General features: G+C 37.6%; 1 long non-coding RNA gene across 1 annotated transcript; it reads right to left on the bottom strand.

Moving 5' to 3' along the window:
- Positions 1 to 844: 844 nt before the first annotated feature.
- LOC113470653 lies at positions 845 to 8,427 on the bottom strand. Its single transcript, XR_003393628.1, has 2 exons — positions 8,295 to 8,427; positions 845 to 927 (listed from the first exon to the last, which is right to left on the bottom strand). It is a non-coding gene; the product is annotated as an uncharacterized LOC113470653 (long non-coding RNA).
- Positions 8,428 to 9,365: the final 938 nt, after the last annotated feature.

Raw genomic sequence — 9,365 nt, 5'->3', positions numbered from 1 at the left:
TTGAAGCTTCCTTCAGGAATCAGTAGGGAGTTGGAATCCCATAATATTCTCTCTATGTACAATGTACATATTGACGCTATATTTGCTCATAGGATTCCCCCCCCTCCCCCCTGCTTTTTGCCCACAGTATTTTCCTCCTCCCCCCCGCTTTACCCCACTGATTCATGAAGGGACTTAAATACAAAGCTCGTTTGATATTCCAACCCGATTGGCCAGAAACCCATTTTTTTTTGCCGGACCTTTCCCCCTCCTTGTTTTTCCGGGGTTCGGTCCTTCCGCTTAATCTCCGCAATTTTTTCCACCGAAATCACGTTCTCCTACTTTTAAATATTTTTCTCCTCCCCAATATACACTCACAATGGGAGAAAGCTTAAAGTGTGGGCTTTTCTGAAAAGGACTTTTTAGGAAAGTAGTATTTAAATAAATATTGAAAACATACAGACGCGTAGGGTAGGGTATAGAAAAGCGCCGGTAGAGACGGGCGATAATTCCATTCGAATTACCCCATAATTAGAACCGAAAAACATCTTCAGCCAGATTCATTTTGGAACAACTATCTTCCTCTTATCTGCCTTTCTTCTCACTTCGGGACGAAAAGACCTCCGTTGTTACAGTTCCCCTATTAAACCTCTAATGCTTAGGGGTTCTTCAATTCTGATACTTGAGATAATATTGAAGCTCAAACATTTTTGAGTCTCGGAACTGACACCTGATATTTTGTCAACCGCAAAATCGCGGAGAAATAAATAAAAGACGGACAATGCCCTCTATAACTTCACTAATGTTACAAAGGAGAAAGAGGTGGGGAAACACCAAACTACTCACCAAAGCTGACAGTCCAACACTCCCTCTTCTTTTCTCCCTCGGCTGTTTCGATAAGCGCCACAGGTCTGTCCTTTTGACGGGGATCCCACACTTTGACTGACCCTGAAACATCATTACAATAGTATTACTTTCTAAAGGAATTTTAACTGTGTCAAGCATAAATGCTTGTTACAAATGTCGTTCCTTGCTTAATGCACTACGCTTAATTGTATGACTTGACTTGTACTCGAACCACAAACCTCCAGATCCAAAGTCCGCCGCGCTAACCACTACACCACTGTGAGGTTGGTTAGTATTACTTTCTATTTTTTCTACAGTAGATAAGTAGATGATACTCTTAGCAACCTCCCTAGCTGGATGAGTGGGTATCACACTAGGCTTACACTCCGGAGGTATCGGGTTCGATTTCCGGCGGGGTCGAAGTTTTTTCGGCTCTGTGCTTGATGGAGTTCGAGGTGCACTCAGCCTCGTGAGGACAATTGAGTAGCTACTTTAACGGAGTAGCGACAGAGAAATACAGAGACAAAGAAAGAAAGGGACGGAGGGAGAGAGAAAGGAAAAGAGAGCGAGCGAGAGGATAGACAGAGAAAGAGGAAGAGCTAACTATACGAACACACTGGATGAAATAATTCAATTAAGGAGATGAATAAGGATAAGAAACGTGGAAGAAAGAACAAAGAAAGAAGAATGGGGAAACATGGGAGGAAGAGAGAGAAGAAAGAGGAACAGACAAAGTAATACCTATAAGAAACGTGGAAGAAAGAACAAAGAAAGAAGAATGGGGAAACATGGGAGGAAGAGAGAGAAGAAAGAGGAACAGACAAAGTAATATACCTACATGAACATGATTATATGAAATTAAGAAATAAAAAAGTACAGGTATATAAATTGAATAAGTATACAAGAACAGAATAGGTACATGGAATAATAGATCAATAGAATATTATGTTCTTCATATCTACTTGATAGGATGAGACTGAAAATCTAACCAAAAGGTCTTACATCAAATTTAATATGGTTAGCATTATGATGAAAACACATGTACCTACCTACATACCTAAAAACCTATACTTAGGTATGTACCTATGAAATATAAGGTAATTTTACCAATACAGAAAGCAAAGACAGTGAGACATACACGCATGCCTACATACGTAAATGTTACGTAAGTATATCATAACCTATTTGCCCGTCCAGGTAAAGAAGGAAATTAAAGATAAATACACATATGAAAAGAGAGCTGAAGTTTCAATAGTGAGGGGAGAAAGAAAGTGAGTGAGAGAGATAAGAAAAGGATTTGGGGGGAATGAGAAAAAGAGACAGGGAAAAGAAAAGAACAGAGGTTAGGTACAGATGAGAGAGAGAGAGAGAGAGAGAGAGGGCTATAGAGAGAAAGTGAGTGAGATAAGAAGATTTAGGGGGAGGGGGGCTGGGGAAAGAAAGAAAGAAAGAAAGAGGGAGAGTAAGAGAAGAGAGAGGGTGTATAAAAACGAAAGTAGTAAATAAGTGGGATGAAAAGAAAGCAGAAGAGAATAATAAGAAGATAAAGGTAAAGTAGGAGATGAAGGGGAAGACGAAAAGTAGAACAACAGAGAGAAGAGAGGGAGGAAAGGAAGAAAGAAGATGAATGTACTAGAGGAAAACAAGGTAAAAGATGAATGAAAAGATAAAGACGCATGTACGTTAGTAAAGTAGGAGATGAAGGGGAAGACGAAAAGTAGAACAACAGAGAGAAGAGAGGGAGGAAAGGAAGAAAGAAGATGAATGTACTAGACTACTAGAGGAAAACAAGGTAAAAGATGAATGAAAAGATAAAGACGCATGTATGTTCAATAGATCAGTTGCGCTTACTTGGGTGATGTTTCAAAGTCATAGAGCAGGAAAAATGAGGACCAACGGAATTTTTCTTTTTCTTCTACGACTTCTAGATCCCGAGATAAATCGATTAAAAAAATATCGGTGAATCGTGAACTTTGACGTCACGGCATACGCTCCCGTAGGCGATGACGTCACATCAAATGTCCCGAGCAAAGCTGCCTCGCAGGCAATCTTTCCAGTCACAACTCACTATATTCATACTCGGTCCTCTTTCTTCTTCTCCTTTAACCTTTTTCTCCATCGATTTCTCTATATTATCCCCATGCTTCTGCTGACTTTATGCCTCCTATTCTTCATTATTAAAAAAATAAAGTTTAGTTTAGGCTGGATCCTATTATGAGATTTTTACTTTACTCAAGTTCCAAACAAAATTCTCTAAAGTAGGCAAAAGATGGGCAGGGGGAGAAAGTGAAGGTGAGGAAAGGGTTAGTAAGATCTATTTTCTTTATTAAGACTTGATGAGTAGGGAAATACGACGTGTTTTACCTTTTACACACGTTTAAAATCTACCTCTTCTCAAAATTAGTAAACCTAAACCTATATGCATGCATTTTCTCAGAAAATCAATATTGATTTCTAGGAAAATGCATGCAAATTAATATTTGTACGTTTCGTATTATTATGGCTGTACTCACCGTCAGTACCTTTTCAATTTTCCTTCATTTATCTCCTTCTCCTTCATTTACCTTTCCAGTCACAACTCACTATATTCATACTCGGTCCTCTTTCTTCTTCTCCTTTAACCTTTTTCTCCATCGATTTCTCTATATTATCTCCATGCTTCTGCTGACTTTATGCCTCCTATTCTTCATTATTAAAAAAAAAAAAAAAGTTTAGTTTAAGCTGGATCCTATTATGAGATTTTTACTTTACTCAAGTTCCAAACAAAATTCTCTTAAGTAGGCAAAAGATGGGCAGGGGGAGAAAGTGAAGGTGAGGAAAGGGTTAGAAAGGGATGGCAGGAGGTGTGTGTTTATTATTTCATTAGAAAGTAGAATGTCAAAGGCTTTCAAAAGCTGCGGAAATGTTGTTTACCTTGAGAGCGAGAGGAAAAAAATCTTGTAATTAAAAACTTTTTCTTTGGAGAGAAAAAAATCTAATGAAAAATCTTCGCTTTTCAGCTCTCTACTTTTTCATAAAATCCCTGCTTTTTATTCTCAAAAGGATTCACCAAGACTCTTGGCAGGTGTTCATGATCCTTCACAGATATCAGTGAAGGTTCGTATGTATGTATTACCTCATGTGTTGATGGCAAGATTGATAAGGATATTCGTGTGATTGTAATTAAAAACTTTTTCTTTGGAGAGAAAAAAATCTAATGAAAAATCTTCGCTTTTCAGCTCTCTACTTTTTCATAAAATCCCTGCATTTTATTCTCAAAAGGATTCACCAAGACTCTTGGCAGGTGTTCATGATCCTTCACAGATATCAGTGAAGGTTCGTGTGTATGTATACCTCATGTGTTGATGGCAAGATTGATAAGGATATTCGTGTGATACATACATATACGTATATGTACATATTTTGATTTTGGCACTCTCAGCCCCAGACAAATTCCCATCTATTAGTTCAAGAATGTCCCATATTTTCACAAGTTACATATTTTCATAATTTTCGCTAACAAGTTTAGCGTGGCAAGAGAAAATATCGATTCCAACTTTCCGCGAAAACTCGTCAAATTAAATTTTACATAGATAATGAACCAACAAGATAAGGTGGATGAGATGTGTGTATCCCCTCTCACACATTATGATAGGTGTATCGGAAAGCCGCGGAACAAGGGGGGTTCTGATGACAAACTGCGGGAAACTGAGATAACTCTCCAAAATAGCTGAGATAATAATATTATCATTATTCATTAATATTTCCAATACTGGGTGGTATGTAATATTACCCATTTTTATTACCATGAAATATGACGAGTAAATCTGAAGGTAGATATGATAGGGGTAAAAATGCGTTGAAATGTTTCGTATAATAACTGTATAGTATACACACTGACGTGCTGAGGCCGGAACTTGGCCTGGCGCACTGCCGTGCGCCTATGCCTAGAGATACAGACATTACGGTAGGAGATTCTTCGATAAATGTACGCGCCTACCTTGAGAGTAATTGAAACTTGTACCAACAATAATTCCAAAGCTGTAAAACAAAACTTTTTTTTTCTCTCCCTTCTCCTCTTTCGCTTCTTGAGCGTTCTTTAATACCTTTCTCTTCTGCCTTTCCAGATTTTCCTACCCCTTCCTCTCATTATTTCTTTTTCATTTCTCCGCCCTGTGATTCCCACTCCATCTTGCAGGTATCTAAAGCTAAAATTACGATGTCACCAGTGGTCGCTACTCTTTTAAAGTACGAGTAGGTAGCTATTGAATTTTATTGATTTCATGAGGCGAGATTGACTGAGTAGGTCAACCCTAAAGCCCTGAACTTCAACTTTCTTTTGCAGCTGTGTAAATTGCATCCACCTCAAAATTGCAAAATTCATGAGGTAATAAAAACTCCAAAAGGGTTGATTGATGTTTATTTAAAGCAGCAAAATGAATTAACTGAAACAAATCTCACATACGAGTGCAAAAGGACAAAAAAATTCCACCGTGGGTATGCACTTTGGTTTCGTTTTGCAGTATGCATTTAATTTTAGATTTTTGCTTTCATTTGACGGGTTTATCCTGGTGTGTACTTTTCTGTCCCGTTTTATTTAACCACTATCTCACTCCCACCTTTCTACCCACATCTTTCAAACGGGGGTTTAAATTTTCAATGTCAAAATGACATTCTATCTAGACTCTAGAGTATTCTAGAGTAATTAAAACAATGGAATTTATCAAACTTCAGTCCACAGTTGAACATTTTTCAGTCTACACAATGGCTTCCTACTTTGACGGACTGTGACTAAAACAATGCTTTGATTGTAGCAAAATGGATGCTACTCAAACTGTCAGAAATGTAGGTACTTCTAATTTTTCATCAGTATTCTTATTCTGTTAGATACATAATGGTATTTTGCGGATCTTTTAGAAAACTCGAAAAGAGTCACCATTGAATTGAATGCAAATACATGAAAAGAAAAATACAAAGACACCCGGTCGAACCTGTGACTCCCAAGTGTATTAAGTGTATGCTGCACTCGAAATAAATTTATACTCTTCAATCAGGGTCATCATGTACTAAAGGAACTAAAGGAACTGCCTTGTTTTTGTAGCCAATCTGATCTGTCTAGACACTACCATACTAGCATCTCCAGTTACCGAAGAGAAATACCTTTACTTCCTCATATAAGCTCATAACGATGGCGTAGTAATCAATAACGCACATTACTGTAGGTTATTATAATAATTTTAGGCAGATTATAATATTTCGTCATATCGTCATAAATATAGGTAGCTGATATAATATACGTAATCCTATCGACCTGATGAAAAGCTGCATTAACTATTTTCACCTTCAAAGGTAAAATTCAGAATTAAATTGTAATTATCAGGAATACCGAATATTGCCATAAGTAAATAATATTAATTGCATTGTTCCCGTTCAAACGGTATCATGTAATACCTAATTATTAATTTTAATTTTTCGTGCACTAGGTATACCTAAGTATTTAAATTTGTATTTTGATTAAAAATAGTCTGATTTCATTAGGTACCTACAACCCTTGAAATTTCCACAGACGATCGTTCAGCAAGACTCTCGTGCTTAAGCTAACTCTGGAAATGTCAAAAATGCCATCATCCTTCAGAGATTGTCTGCCAGAATATGTTTCAAATCGACGCCTTTATCGAAAGTTACCTTACCATGTTGATATTGTTGTCTATTTTTTTTACGAGTATTATTACGTGTTGTTTAGACTAGTTTAGAGTACTTTTACAACATATAAACTTACATATTATTATTAACCCTAGACTAGAATAGACTAGCTAGCTAGACTCTATTTAGTTCAACAAGTATGTAGTTGATTTGTACTCTTGTAACTAGTCTCGTTTACAAAATACAAGCAAGTCAGTCAGAGCAGGAGCAAGTTTTGTGCCTCCCTCCTGCATGCTTCCTCAAAAACGGTGACACGTGAACCTCGCTTATTTATGGCAAACGAAAGGTTTGCCAACGAGGTCTCTGGTGAGAATCCCATTGAAATGCAGCACGGGATATTGGGTTTCACAGCAGATTTATTCATTTGTATCAATCGAGCAGCAGACGTCAGCAGCGCTGCATAGGAGCGTGTGGAGGGAAATATCAGATGTCGGTGAAAAGCGATGAGAAGTGAGTTATGGGAAGGGGAGGGATATTATTTGAGGGGCAGTGAGGGTATGTTATTAGGAGACGAAGGGAGACCTCAGGGGAAGTAAGGGTATGCGATAGAGGGAGAGCAGGAACGTAGCAGGGTAACAGGAGGTAATGATGAAATGATGGTTCTGATGAAATTCCAGACCAGATGAGAGGTTAATCAAGTGATAGGAGAGGCAGGAGTGAAAGGAGGGAGAGTCATAAAAGGGGAAGAGAGGGGAGGAAAAAAGAGATGAAAGTTTAGAAAATTTCACAGGGGATGATGATGTATTTGATGAAACGTAATGGGTTCTGTACGAGGATACCAGAACTATCAGATGAAAATTAAAATGAGGGTAACTACATAGGTCGAGGGAGGTAAAGAAGTATATGTATGTGTGTCAGTTAGTGTTACGGTAAGGAAGGTAAAACAAGGGAAATATAAAATATAATCATAGATTCACTTAGTTTTCCGAAATATTCTCCACCTACATCCTTCCTATTAATAAAACGTACCTAGATCGTAAATCAAGAGAACTATGCGGGGAGTTGCATTATTATATTGCAGCTAATTAGGAATGAAATTTATGAGCAGTAGTCCTGTATAATATTAGATAGTGTACTATCTCTCCCATACAGTAGGAACTGGGAGCACATACATCAGTGCTACATTTGAGGGTGTCCAAAGGTCCCAAAAGAAAATGGTTCATAAAATTTGAGGGTTCGTAGAAGTTCATAGCTAAAATGACTAGAATTTGAGGGCTCATAGATAGAATGATGACTATAAAAGTCCTGATGGCCTCATTTTCTCCTGAATGTAGAGCAAGTTTGAATGACAACTTTATCATGTTGACAACAGGTGGTTACAGCTTTTTTGCTTTTAGAATGTCCTCCCTTTAGTGTATTAGGTATTCCCTACTTTCGGTGATCATTTTATACCCTGAACCTGAAGAGGAGATTGTTACACCTCGTCTGGAACACACTGTATAACAGTCATATACTTAGGCGCCTTGTGATACACGTTCATTATCTCTTGCGTTAATTATTAATTACTTGATATGTATAATGACAAAATTTGTAACCAAATAGTTTACAATAAAATTTATTATTGGTCTCCCTCATCTGTCGAGACAGATTTTATTTACGGGCCACAATTCAATGGATGCAAAATCTGACCCAGGACCTAGCGCTTACAAGGCAGGCGCGCTACTTTCCAAACTAACTAGGATGGTACCAGTTAATGTACCCAAAGGATGTAAAATCTAGATAGCAAACTGAAACAAGATGCCACAAAAGGTTTCAAATAGCTGTTTACCAGCAGATTTTCCACTTACCATCTTTTCCACCCGTGACTAGTTCAGGAGCTCCACAGCCTTCAGATCTGCCTGCTACGCCATCTATACAGTTGATAACTTCTTTGTGAGCTTGCACGGAGTATACAGGGGCGTAGGTGTCATTTAGATTCCTGGAAACAGAAGAAAGGAATAAAGTAAAAATGTCCTTCTTCTTCCAAGCCTTTTCCTAATAGGGTCGGCTTTTCTTGTCAGTCTCTTCCAGGTAGCCCTATTGTATACTTCATGTCCTGCTAAAGTAGAAATGATCTAATTCTTGGAAATTATAGAAAAGAGCAATTTGAGGGAGTCTGAAAATTCCTAAAAGGTCTCTTCCAAGCCTTTTCCTAATAGGGTCGGCTTTTCTTGTCAGTCTCTTCCAGGTAGCCCTATTGTATACTTCATGTCCTGCTAAAGTAGAGATGATCTAATTCTTGAAAATTATAGAAAAGAGCAATTTGAGGGAGTCTGAAAATTCCTAAAAGGTCTAAGAACTCATAATACTTGATATTTTACTGTATGTTAAGCCCTTGCATACGTAAATGGGGTATTTGAGGATTTCACAAACAGAATAACTACCTGAACTTTAGAATAAGGCTCATTAGAATTGATTCGGTCGAACCTGTGACTCCCAAGTGTATTAAGTGTATGCTGCACTCGAAATAAATTTATACTCTTCAATCAGGGTCATCATGTACTAATAACTAAAGGAACTGCCTTGTTTACTTAAACGGAAGTGAGACTTGAGACTGTCGGTTGAATAACCGCAAGAAACCCAATGTTACCAGGAATTTGTGAACAGGTATAGTTATCATCCTTTTCATTGTTAAACCTATGTATGTACTTTGTTTGATGTAAATAAATGAGGCCTGTTTAAACTGTTGGCATAATGGGACTTTTTCGTCTTAGCCGACAGTATAAATAAGGTATATTAAATAAAATAAATACATATACGTATATGTACATATTTTGATTTTGTCACTCTCAGCCCCAGACAAATTCCCATCTGTTGGTTCAAGAATGTCCCATATTTTCACAAGTTACATATTTTCATAATTTTCGCTAACAAGTTTA

This window comes from Diaphorina citri, unplaced genomic scaffold (genome assembly GCF_000475195.1).
Source record: "Diaphorina citri unplaced genomic scaffold, Diaci psyllid genome assembly version 1.1 scaffold1720, whole genome shotgun sequence".
Taxonomy (NCBI): domain Eukaryota; kingdom Metazoa; phylum Arthropoda; class Insecta; order Hemiptera; family Psyllidae; genus Diaphorina; species Diaphorina citri.
The sequence above is the reverse complement of the archived record's forward strand: the minus strand, read 5'-3'. Positions and strand labels throughout refer to the sequence as shown.